The sequence below is a fragment of the Oryctolagus cuniculus genome, chromosome 4, assembly GCF_051225735.1.
Source record: "Oryctolagus cuniculus isolate XC-2025 breed Fujian yellow rabbit chromosome 4, ASM5122573v1, whole genome shotgun sequence".
NCBI lineage: Eukaryota > Metazoa > Chordata > Mammalia > Lagomorpha > Leporidae > Oryctolagus > Oryctolagus cuniculus.
Genome location: NC_142870.1, coordinates 57,787,102 through 57,799,952, shown reverse-complemented (window position 1 = coordinate 57,799,952; position 12,851 = coordinate 57,787,102).

Below are 12,851 nucleotides of genomic sequence, written 5' to 3'. Positions count from 1 at the left end.
GAAGATTCTTATCTATTGGAGAAGCAAAGACTGTTTCAGTCAAGTAATCAGAACTTTGTCTGGCCAGCTGTATCACTTCCCAGAGGCAGTGAATTCCTTTTGATAAAGGACAGACAAGGACACCTTGGGCTAAGGGAGACAGATAAGAGGCCATGTCTCGCTTTCAGAACCTGTTTCCTTGCTTCATTGCACATAAATTTATTTTCTTTAAAAAATTTCTCATTTTCCTCAGCACCTCTTACACACATAGGCTAATATCTTCCTAGATGCCTTAACATTAATACAAAAAAAAAAAAAAAGAAAGAAAACTTTGCTATTATCTTTGTATGTGTGTCATGTAGAAGGTCCTGCAAAGTTCATATGATAATTTTCATCTTTGCATTCTAAAATATGTGTTGGTTCTTTTTTTTTAATATGAAAATAAAGTGTAATTGGAACAAGTATACTTGATAGAACAGGCAGGCATCTCAGGAAAGAACCATGGGGCTAGTCTGCATTCAGATCATAGTTCTTGTGAATTTAGGTATGGGACACCCGGTTTCTTTTGTTTCTCCTTCCCCATTCCCCACCCCCCCCAGAGGTAAGTCTGAGTGGTAGGTCTTTTGGGTGTGGAATTCCTAAAATTTCTCCTAGAACTTCCTAATGCCTTACTGCAGGGCAGATGAGATTTCCCTAGGCTACTCTCAGGGAGAAGCCTGGGATCCACCTCATCACATTATTAAACAATGTCAAGAGTTTTGATATGTAAGCCCTGGTTTGCTTCAACATTTCCTCTCATTCAACCACACAAAAGACCCATTGAACACCAGTTAATTATATTAACCATAAATTCTGTACTTCACTAATATTCATTTTTATTTAGTATCTGTATACTTTGTTCACAAGTTGGCTTGGTGTATAATTTATTTATTTTTCTTCCCCTGACTGCAATAAATATTATACTGAACTCATACAATTCATTTCATTATACTACTTTCTTCCTACTACTTCAGCTACTGCATGAGGTGTGATTTTTTTTTTGTTGAGGCTCAATAATATCATCCTACTGCTATTGTCTAAATTCACTGCCTCTTGAAGATAAGAAGAGAGTCGAGTCACGGGAGAAAGAGTATGATTTATTCTGGCAAAATTATTTGCATATAATCAAATTTATGTAGATCTCTCAAATTCTTAAGTGAATTTTTTTAGTTAATAATTTTATTTAATATATTGATTTTAATCCTTTTCAGACTTTGAGTACACAAAATTTATCACATTTTTTTCTAGCATTGTGTGTATTTTCTATATGATAAATGATGCATCTTTCTGTTATAACATGGCTTTTACTTTATTTCATGAGTTGGTTAGTTGTGCTTTTGTTTCTTTTGTTTATATTTACTTTCTTATGCGATAGGAAGAGATTTGTGAAAGTCTAACTTTGGTACTATTCATCACTCTATTTTTATTTATTTATTTATTATAGTTCATTAATCTCCATATTTTCTTTTTTCCCTATATTTGGTATCCCACTTTTGTTGTATTTCTAATGTCTGTTTTAGAAAATCCTTTAATTATTACAGTTATTATTAATTATTAATTATATTAATTATATTAATTATTATTTATCATTATTAATTATATTATAATTATATATTATTATATATATTATATAATCACATATTATAATTATATTATAATTATATTATGATTATTAATTATATTGATTAATATTTATTATTGATTATATTAATTAATTATTAATTATTATTGATTATTATAATTATTGATTATTATTAATTAATTATTACAGTTTTCCTACAAGTAATTTATCTACAACAGTAGGATTTGACATATATTACATCCAATATCATTCAGTTCCACAAACCTAGTTCAGATAACTTATATTCCTGGGATTATACAGTATTTGCCTTCCTATGCCTTCCTATGGTTTGCTTAACATAATGACAGAATGTGCTGCAGCTTCATACATGATATTGCTTGCATACTGCAGAATTTCCTTTTTAAAGCTTAATTATGTCTATTCAAGGTATATGCCACATTTTTTCTATTCATCTATTAATACATTTTAGATTTATTTCACATCTTGGTTATTGCCTATAGTGCTGCAATGCCATCGAAGTTTTAATGTCTTCAAAATCAATATGTGAATATTTCATCCCACTATCCCAGGTACCTGAAGCTAAGCTATCAAATAGAAACATACATTCTATGTCACCAATACTAATTTTCCTGTGTATTACAGTAGAAATAGGACCATAATATGCATATGTTTCCTCAAACCTACATATCCATTCCAAGCAGTAATGCATATATATCCACCTGCCCTTATTCTAACATATACATAATTTTTTAAACATTTTTATTTATTTATTTGACAGGTAGAGTTACAGAAAATAAGAGGGACAGAGAGAAATGTCTTCCTTCTGTTGGTTCACTCCCCAAATGGCCGTAATGGCCAAAGCTGTGCGGACCCGAAGCCACGAGCCAGGTGCTTCTTTCTGGTCTCCCATGTGGGTGTAGGGGCCCAAATACTTGGGCCATCTTCTGCTTTCCCAGGACATAACAGAGAGCTGGATTGGAAGAGGAGCAGCCAGGACTAGAACCGGTGCCCATATGGGATGCCGGTGCCACAGGTGGAGGATTAACCTACTGAGCCACGATGCGGGCCCCATAAATATATATAATTAACATGAAAGATACATATCACATAAATCCATTTTTTGTGTTAATTTTTGTTTTGCTTCTCTTATCTCCATTCTTTTCCTTTATTTCTTCCCACATCACCATTCACCCTATCCATGTTCATATATTGATTAGAACAAATCCACATCATTTGTGAATATATGAGTAAAGGTATGGATCATATATTACAAATTACTCTCATCCAACATATTTCTCCAAGTTTAATTTTTATGCCATTACACATTAACAGCATACCATAATATTTCATGGAATCTATATAATGTAAACTAGTCAATCATAGTCCATTTGATGCGCATTAAATGTTTTTAGCTGTCATTTTTTGGTCACTATGGATAGTGCTACAATAAATATCCTCACACATATAAGACTATTTAAACCTATGTGTTGTTTTTCTTTCCATAGAATTATTTTCTGTATTAAAAATATGCATGTGAAGGGCCAATGTTGTGGTACAGTGGATTAAGCTACCACTTCTAATGCTTGTATCACATATCTCGCACCCATGCTGAAGTGCCAGTTCGAGCCCTGGCTGCTCTGTTTCTGATCCACGTTCCTGCTAATGCACCAGGAAAGGCACTGGAGGATGGCCCAAGAGCTTGGATCCCTGCTTCCCATATGGGAGACCCAGATGAAGCTTCTGGCTCCTGGCTTTGGTTTGGCTTAGGTCAGCCATTTGGAAAGTGAGCCAGAGGATGGAAAATAAATCTCTCTCTCTCTCTCTCTCTCTCTCTCTCTCTCTCCATTTTTATCTCTCATCCTCTCTCTATGTCACTCTGCCTTTCAAATAAATAAATAAATATTTTATAAAATATGCTTACGTTTTTGAAATTATTTGTTTGGTTTTTGATTTTAGAAGATGTTTCCTGGTTGTTTTCTAAAAATATTCAGGAATTCTATGTTAGTCAAAATGTATAAGAAGCTGCCATTTTCTTCATCCCTACTCAAAAGTAAATAGTATTATTCACACTTTTGCAAGCCCATAGTTTTGACCTTTGTTAACTTAATTCACATTTTCCTAACTTCTATAACTTTTTTGAGCATATTTACTCATTACTTTGATTTGTTTTTTTTCTGGATTATTGTCTCATACTCTTGCTTATTTTCCTATTGACTTATTTTATTTTTTGGTACTTCAAGGACACTTTCTTTCTTAAAATGATTCTCTCTGCTTGCATTGTTTTTCCTTCTAAATTAAGGATTTACAGGTTCAACTTAATTTATAAATTGCATTCTATTTTCTCACTTCCAGTGTTCTAATTTATATCATAATAATATTCAGATTGCCTTCATCTGGCTCTGGTAAAATTTCTGAATCAAGTTTTGACTTAGAGTTTGTGTATCTGCTGCTTTTCCAAAATGTATAGATAAGGACACTGAATCACATGGTTTAACCCAGAATGAAGGAGAAGTGATATTCTTAGCTCTGGGTTTGGCCTTGGAGAAGACTGTATATATTTAGTTCCCTCTCTTGGTATTCAGTGAACATGTAAAACATCCAACTACCTTAATATCATTATTATCTGAGAGAGGACAAGCTAACCTCAAAGGGGAGGTAATGCAGTAGAATACTTACCTGTATGTTAGAGAAGCCTTTGTGTAACCTTTGACCAAGTTACCAGTGAATGCTGCAGGTTAGTGGTTCATGTTAACACCATGTGTGTCAGAGGAATGGTTAAGATGTATCCAGTCAATGAAAAAATCATGAAAAATAAGAAACTTTAAAAAAGCAGTGTATTTTAGGATTCTTCAGCAAGAAATGATGAGTAGTTTTTATTATAATAATCAACAGTCACACTTAATAAAATTTTACCTTTAGTAAACCAGACTATTTTATTTATTATGAGACTTTTTATGAGGAAAAAAAGTCAATACCATGCTTGACGGTGATATCCATATGCTTTCTACCTATCATGACATATATAGGAAATGGTCACTACCACTATTAGTATTCAGCATTATAGTAGATTCCCTAGCAGTTGAAAAAGACATGTAATAGAAGGCAGAGTAGTAAGAATAGGAAAGAAGTCAGTTGTTATCTTTAATTATATGGCTCTGTATCACAAGAAAATCTTGAAACTAAAGCAAAAATAATAGATAAACAAATCTCTGGGAAAGAAAATAAATATATAACAATAAAAAATGTTGGGACTGCTGTTGTGTTGCAGCAGATAAAGCTGCCACCAGTGATGCAAGCTTCCCAAATGTGCACCAGTTTGAGTAGTGGCTGCCCCACTTCTGATCCAGCTGCCTTGCCTGGAAAGCAACAGAGAAGGGCCCAAGTGCTTGGGCTCCTGCACCCATGTGGGAAACTAGAAAGAAGTTTTTGATCCTGGACTTCTCCTGGCCCAGTCCCAGCCATTGCAGCCATTTGGAGAGTAAACCATCAGATGGAAGACATTTCTCTCTCTCTACTCTCACTTTTTCTCTCTGCCTTTCAAATAAATAAAATAGTTCTTTAAAAAAAAAAACCATTTAGAAAACAAGAAAATCATCTGTTCACAATATGCTGGATATACAAAATATTTTTATATTTAAAATATTCTTATATTTCAATATTATGTTTTTTATTTATTTTAATTTTTAGTTTTTAATAGATTCAATGTAATTTGTAGATATACTTCTAAGAACATAATGATATCTTCTTGGATATACAAAATCTTTTTTTTTTATTTATTTTTTTGACAAGCAGAGTGGACAGTGAGAGAGAGAGACAGAGAGAAAAGTCTTCCTTTGCCGTTGGAGGATATACAAAATCTTAAGAATATCACTCACTAGAAACATGAATAGATGGATACAATAAAACATGCTTGAAGTAAAGATAGAACTACATTACTTTCAAATTGTTTCAAAAAGTGAGTTTTATCTAACAAAAGTACTCACAGTTATTTGTGTGTTTGCTTGTTTATTTGTTATTATAATGGACATGCAACCCTAGAGACTGATTTTGAAATTTTTCAGCACCGGACCCTGAATTTATCTTTTAATTCCATTTTCCCAAGAACCATTCGAAGGGCCCTTTTATATCATTTACTTCAGTTTCTACTTCCTGATATTTTTATTTTTATATATAGTATTTGAAATACAAGAAAAACAAACAAGACAGAGAAAGAAAAATTTCATGTTCAAGAGAAAAATTAGTCAATACAATCAATAACAGCAAAACCAGAAAATACACAGATATTTAAATTTTCAAATTAGTCAAATCCCCAAGTTCAAATCCCTGTTTCAAACAATTAACCTTACCCTGACCCACTCTCTTACATGGAATACATGATAGGAGACTCTGTGCTTTCCTGATATTTTTCTTTTAAGATTTTTTTTTTTTTTATTTTAAAGGCAGTTACAGAGAAGCAGAGGCAGGGACACACAGAGAGACGTCCTCCATCTGCTTGTTGGTTCACTCCCCAGATGGTCTCAATAGCTAGAGCTGTTCTAGCTTCCTCTGGATCTCCCACTCAGGTGCAGGAATTCAAGGACTTGGGTCATCTTCCACTGCTTTCCCAGGCTGCAGCAGAGAGCTGGATCAGAAATGGAGCAGCCAGGACTGAAACCGGCACCCATATGGGATGCTGGCACTACCGGTGGAGGCTTTACCCACCACACCACAGCGCTGGCCCCTTGATCTGCATTTTGATGGGAACCATTTGATTTGATATTTCTATTCAAGCTCCTCTCTACATTTGGGTTCTTAAATGTTGCTGCTTAACACACATAAAAAAGAATTTTTAATAAAATTATATTATCTTTCTATTTATTTTTACAGCCTCTCCCTGTATAGGATATGAAAAGAGTAGAAGCACAAATATATTTGAGATACATTTAGTTGAGAGTCAGATATAACCGAGCTAGGAACAAAGAGAACATCTCTCATCCATTGACTCATTCTCTAACCATACAACAGTCATCTGGGCTAGGAATAGGCCAAGGTTCAACCTAGAATCTGGGAAGTCATCCAGGTCTTTCACATGAGTGACAAGAATCCAACTACTTGAGTTATCATGGCTGCCCCTGGCAATGGTGTGAAGGTGGTAGAGTCAAGAACTGAACCTGTAATCAAATCCATGCACTCCTGTGTTACCTCAAGATCTCTCCTCTTAGCTAGATATGTAATCCCATAATAATTTTATGATACTGCATTGATCCATCGGCTTTATTTTGATTATTCAATTATTTACTGTTACAGCTGAATTTTACTGGATATGAGGATATGTTGCATAAAATACATTGATTCAGCTGTTTACCTGTATATAATATAAGTTTATTTCTGCTTATTGAAACTTGTTAATGTTTCCTATCATTTAAACTGAGCATTAAAAAGTATAATTTCAGAAGGCATCATTTTAAGATATTTTTTAAATTTGTCTGCAGTATAGATTGCATATTCAACCATACAATACCAATAACCATCCATTTATTATCCTGGTTATGTTTCTTGAATTCTTTCCTTAATTTGACTTTTGAGTAAACACTCTAGGGGGAAATGTAGACTAAATAACTCTGCTTCCATCCATGTATATTTTTCTATAGTCTGCTTCAGTGGAAGAAGGTGAGACTGACCTTAAATCTTTGCATGTTGTACATGACTTTATGTTGCAGAATCCCATGTATCTTCAGGGTTGTCAGAGAACTTATTAGCATTAATAAATTATGTGGCTTGTTAAAGGTACATGTGTTCTTTATTGCCTTGAGTACTCCATTTGAAGATACAGTAGAAGATCAAGGCTCAGTGACCCAGCTCCAATCTTATTTGAAAGTCTGCTTTGGATAAATGCTTGGAATATGTGATTTACAATTAAAGCAGAGTCTCACTTTTGAGATGGGTAATATGAATTTAAGTAATTTAAAGGTAATTAAAATGAAATAGTAATATGCAACCTTATTTATTTCTATATGTTTGTCTTTTTAAAAATATTTTATTTATTTGAAAGCCAAAGAAAGGGGAGCGGGGAGGGAAGAGTCACAGAGAGAGGGAGAGAAAAGAGAGGGAGAGAGAGAGAAATGTGTTTTTAATGTTGAATTAATCTCTAAATGCGTAAACAGCCAGGCCAAAGCCAGCATCCAGGAACTCAATTCAGGTCTCCCAAAAGGCTGGCAGGGAGCACAGTGGTCCCTGCCAGGGACTAGCTGGCAGTGGCTCCATGAGCCACTTCTTGCTGCCTCCGGAGTGGACAGTAACAGGATGTTTTCATCTGAAGCAGAGCAAGGACTCAGACTCAGGGACTCTGACTCGGGATGCTGGCATCCCAAGTTCTGAGTAAACTGCTGTACCAAACACCTGCCCCAAGAATTTTAATCACATTTTGATTTGGCTTAAATTTTTCATCGAAGCTGAAGGAAAACACAAGTGATTAAAAATCAGAAATGTATACCTTTTTTGCTGAAATACCATTAGATGCACTGGAGCAAGTGTATACCAAAAAAGAGTTTTATCACTGTTTCATATTTTAGCCATACACAACTTGCGTCAACCATAAATCCAAACTATTTATATCAAACTGGTATATCAAAAGAAATATCAATATTTACCTAAATGTCTCCAATAGGGCCTGGCTAAAGCAAAAGCGCACACAACATGCATTTTTTGTCAGTGTGAAATGTCTTTTGAGGAGTTAGCAGACTTAACATTTTGGTGTATCTAGTCACTTAAATTTCAAAATCATTGTGCTGCCAGCCAAAAGAGGTAAAATGTGATCGCACATGTCATTCTTAGACCTACTCACAGTAAATTCTTGGCAGAAACTGCTCTGCTTCTGTCAGTATAAGCCAGCTGCCAATTTTGCTCATCCTTCTGTCTTCTAACTTGCTATCAGAAAAAAGAACACTCCAGCTGCTTCAGCACATTTTTGTGTTTTTTGGGTTGTATGAATGTGTATGCCCATGTTTAATGTTATAGCTGTGATGTTCTGTCCTCCCCCATATAGCCATATATTTCTAAACAATCTGTGAAGAAGCAACTCTGAAAATAAAATTAAATTAACAGGAATTAAAAAGAAGTGGCTGTGATCTATAGCCCTTACAAGTGTCCACCCCCATGGAGATTAGTAACAACCATGTCCGTTCTAGAAATGAAATGAGCGCATCTACTTGTCTCCTATTTTCATTCAGTAGTAAATCCCTTCACATTATCTTTACCAACTTAAAAGATGAAATATAATGCACAGAAACATTATGTAACAACTTTTAAAGCAAATGAATACTTTTAACTCTATTTGTGGTGTTTTTGATCTGATATATTTTTATATTCTGATATATAACCATAACTATATTTTTACCTGCTATCTATCAACATCTGTATCTTTTCACATATATATGTATGCAGTTTTATAGAGTTGAAAAGCAACAACTAACTTGAATGCATGAATTTCTTTCTTTGATAAAGCTATGTACAAGATAAAATGATAAATAAACATGTGTCTAGGAATTATTACTTTAAGTTATGATCAAGACCTAAGATGATTGTTTAAGATTTATTTTTATTTATTGGAAAGGGAAGGAGGGAGGGAGGGAGGGAGGGAGAGAGAGAGAGAGAGAGAAAGAGAGGGAAGGAGAGAGAGAGAGAAAGAAAGAGATCATCCATCTGCTGGTTCAATCCCAAATGACCGAAATGGTCAGGGCTGGACCAGGTCTAATCTAGAAGCCAGAAACTGAGTTTCTGATGTGGGTGGCAGGGACCCAAATATGACCCATCCTCTGTTGTTTCCTAGGTGCTCTATCAGGCGGCTGCATTGGAAGCAGAACAGTCAGGCCTTGATGGCTGCATCATAAATGGCATCTCAACCCACCGCACTGCAGTGCCAATCTGAAGATAATGTTTTTATGTTAAGTAGTAATTTAACTAGATTTTTTTAAGAGTGTATAGAATTTCACTTTCAAATTTCATTGATATGTAATCCTTTCCAGGCCAGGATTAGTCCATCTTTCTGTCCATGGACCATTCATACCAATCAGAAACTTTGATCTCTCCTGCATAAATTACTGTATATAATCATTCATAAATTTTCCAATCACCAATTTCTTTTGCCTTATGAATATCCCTGAAATACACTGTCTTTAGAGAAAATGCATGTTACCTTATATAAATTATTGAATTCTTCAGAATTATACTTTGTAATATTATGATATGTATATTCACATCTTTACAGAAATTATGCAACAAGGACATTATAAAGACAGTTTCTAAAAAAATAGATGTTAAGTTAACTGTAGATGGATGTGATTTGTCAGAATTATTGAAGGCATGCCAGGCATAAATTTCTGGAGATAAACTGAGGCCAGCCAGTGGGGCTGGGAGTCTGTGGGCCCCTTCAGACGTAGGTGGAATGTCCTTCACAAGCAAGCTGTCAGCTGTGGCTGGGAAGCCTGTCTCCAGACCAACCAGCATCTCCCCACTCAAAGCTTCTTGTGCTGCATGTGTGACCTTGCAGCCTTAAATTACACCTTCAGGGTGGGTGCAAGCTTTCACTCAGAGCGGGCAGAGGAAGGCGCTGAGCCTCTGAGGAGAATCAGACTGGTTCCAGGAGATCCAGGCTATCTTGTGTGACCTTGCAGCCTTAAATCATACCTTAGGGGTGGCTGCAATCTTTCAGCCAGAGCTAGCAGAGGAGAGGGTTTGAGCCTGTAAGGAGATGGACAGTCTTCAGGAGACCCCTGCTATCTCCATGAGCCAATCAACATACGTATGTGAAACCCCTGTCCAATGGGCACCCCAAATAGGACAACCCAATGAACAGATAATGATGCCTTAAAAACCCAGGGTACTTCCTGAAACTCAATGTCCCACTGGCGCACTCCACCTGGTATCCTCTTGGACCAGATGCTTTCTCTGTCACTTGCCAATTGAATAAGAGTTTCTGCCTCTTTGGAAATTGTTTTCCCAGCTTTTTAATTCTATATTAAGTTGAGGAAAAGAGCTCACGAGACTCCCTCCAACAACCACCCTCCCCTCTGTGAATGGTGACATAAACATGAAGCTAAAAAGAAGATAGTAGTTTCCAATGCTGGGAATTTAGTGGAGAAATAGAACTTAAGCCAGTTAAGCCAGTTCACAAATTTTATAAAGAACTTGGATTAGAAAAAAAAAAAAAAGAGAGAGAGAGAGAGAAGGAAATCTAGACAAGAAATGCTAAAATAAAATGGTGAGGTGTATAACAAAGAGATTGTTTGAACAGATCAGCCATGGGTCAGAGAGGGGGAAGTGGGAGAGAAAACAATCACAGCTAAAGATAGTTCCTTAGTTTATTTCCTAAACTCTAGAATAGCATGCTGATATAATCAGCTAATATCCGGACACAGTAAATAAATGGTTCCGATTGTGTTACTTAACCTCAGTATCTTTGTGTGCTTTCACTACGTCCAAACATTACAATTACTCACAGAAATTCCACGGTATATTGAAGGATATTGGGCTCAGGACCCCAAGCAAGGCACGAACTGCAGCTTCTACTCTGCTACTCTACCCAAAGCACTTGTTACTTAAAAGTTAAGCTCCAGAATCAAGCATTTTTTGCTAATTAACTGTTTTCTGAATTGATTTAGAAAGTATACGAATTTCTTCAGGTATTTTTAATGTAAACCTTAAAAAAACTCTTACATTGTGATTGCCAATAAATATGACCAAAATATTTTTAATTTGTTTATTTTTATTTGACAGGCAGAATGGACAGTGAGAAAGAGAGAGACAGAGAGAAAGGTCTTCCTTTTCCATTGGTTCACCCCCCAGTGGCCGCTGTGGCCAGCGTGCTGCAGCCAGCGCACCACACTGATCCAAAGCCAGAAGCCAGGTGCCTTTCCCGGTCTCCCATGTGGGTGCAGGGCGCAAGGACTTGGGCCATCCTCCATTGCACTTCTAGGCCACAGAGAGAGCTGGACTAGAAGAAGAGCAACCAGGACAGAATCCGGTTCCCCGACCGGGACTAGAACCCGGTGTGCCGGCACCCCAGGCGGAGGATTAACCTATTGAGCGGCGGCAGTGGCCTTAATTTGTATATTTAATGAGATTCACAGAACACCCAAAAGTTCAGTAAATTGGGTTGTGGGAAAGCCTGAATTTCATTTTTCATCTTTTTCCTTTGTGAAGATTAAAAGAAAATACAACCATTTTCTTTATAGATACCCCTATAAGGCAAAGTAAGATAAAATAAAAAACAGAAACATTTTTTAAAAGATTTATTTATTTGTTTGTGTGATCCCTTTGACTCTTAGACCTATCAGTGTGATCAGTTGTGAACTGAAATTGATCATTTGGACTAGTGAGATGGCATTGGTACATGAAACCTTGATGGGATTGTACTGGAATCCCTTGGCACATTTCTAACTCCACCATTTGGGGCAAGTCCGATTGAGCATGTCCCAAATTGTACATCCCCTCCCTCTCTTATTCCCACTCATATTTAACAGAGATCACTTTTCAGAAAGTCAGAGTTACACAGAGAGAGGAGAGGCAGAAAGAGAGATCTTCTATCTGCTGGTTCACTCCACAATTGGCCGCAATGGTCAGAGCTGCGCTGATCCGAAGCCAGGAGCTTCCTCTGGGTCTTCCACCTGGGTGCAGGGGCCCAAGTACTTGGGACATCCTCTACTGCTTTCCCAGGCTACAGAAGAGAGCTGGATCAGAAGTGGAGCAGCCGGGAATAGAACCGGCACCCATATGTGATGCTGGTGTAGCACCGGCCCCAGAAAAAAAATCTTAATTACCCTTGATTCTGAACACTGAGCTTTTAAAAATGACAGAAAATATATTAGAATTATAAGCTCAAAGGGGTTCATACTGCATAATTGCTGTATATTTTGTCTCTCAAAACAAACTGTGAATTCCTTATGAGCAGGGGTATTGCATAGTCCTACAATAAATACTGTTGAGATAATGCATGCATGGACATTATTTTGACAGGAAGTTTTAAACATAGAGAAAAATTGACAAATATGAATGTGTGACATCATGAAATGAATAAAAAGGAATCTCTTTACAGAGTCTGAATTATTTTTCCATAAGTAACTCCATATATTGATAGGGAAATATTTTTGATTCCATTGCATCATTAAAATAATAGTTAATCAGCTGGAATCTCTTGCTATTCAGATCCCTTGTCTCATAATTACCTTTTCATAAACCAATGCAAGCCACTGAGAAATTTGATAACAAAATATTC